Genomic DNA, 807 nt, shown 5'->3' on the forward strand with positions numbered 1-807 from the left:
CGTGGTGAGAGGGATAACTCCCTTGGCAAACAGGACACAGTCGTGTGTCGATAAGCCAGCTGGAGGAGATGTCCTCCTGGGGCTAAAAGCAACAGTAACATCCACCCCTAGGGGTCAGCCACACTTAAGTGGCAATATACTACACTTTATCGTGCAGTTACTGTTAATACTTCATTTAGAGAATTAACATTGCTTATATATATATATATATATATATATATATGAAAAAATATATATACATATCCTATAACATATATAGATAGATCGTTCACTCCTACAACTGTTTCAACAATTATTACATCATAGTAATACACTAATATATATGACATATGCACACACATATGTACAGGTGTGCATAATTCAAGAGATTTCAAGATTATTCAATACACACACGCACACACACACACATATATATATATATATATATATATATACACATATGTACACCCCCCCTTTTACATGCACACATATATTCACACAGAGTTGAAACACTGTTTGATTTATTTTTTCAGCATACAATTTTCATCATACCACTACCGAGTATGATATCACTCCTTCCTTCCCTATCCATCTATCACTCTTTCCTTTCTCATTCATAAACACTATTTTTAGTGTTTATGAAACATTGTTATAGTAGATTATCTCGGTAACCATGGGAGCTATGAAAAAATACAAAACCCAGCATCACCACCAGATCATTCTACACATCTGTGTAATATTTCGCGCAATTCCACCCAGCTATTTGACCGTGAATCCCAAGACAAGAAAGAATCGCCCATGCCAAATTTATATGTGTATATATATATA

This window comes from Octopus bimaculoides, chromosome 9 (genome assembly GCF_001194135.2).
Source record: "Octopus bimaculoides isolate UCB-OBI-ISO-001 chromosome 9, ASM119413v2, whole genome shotgun sequence".
NCBI classification, from domain to species: Eukaryota; Metazoa; Mollusca; class Cephalopoda; order Octopoda; family Octopodidae; genus Octopus; species Octopus bimaculoides.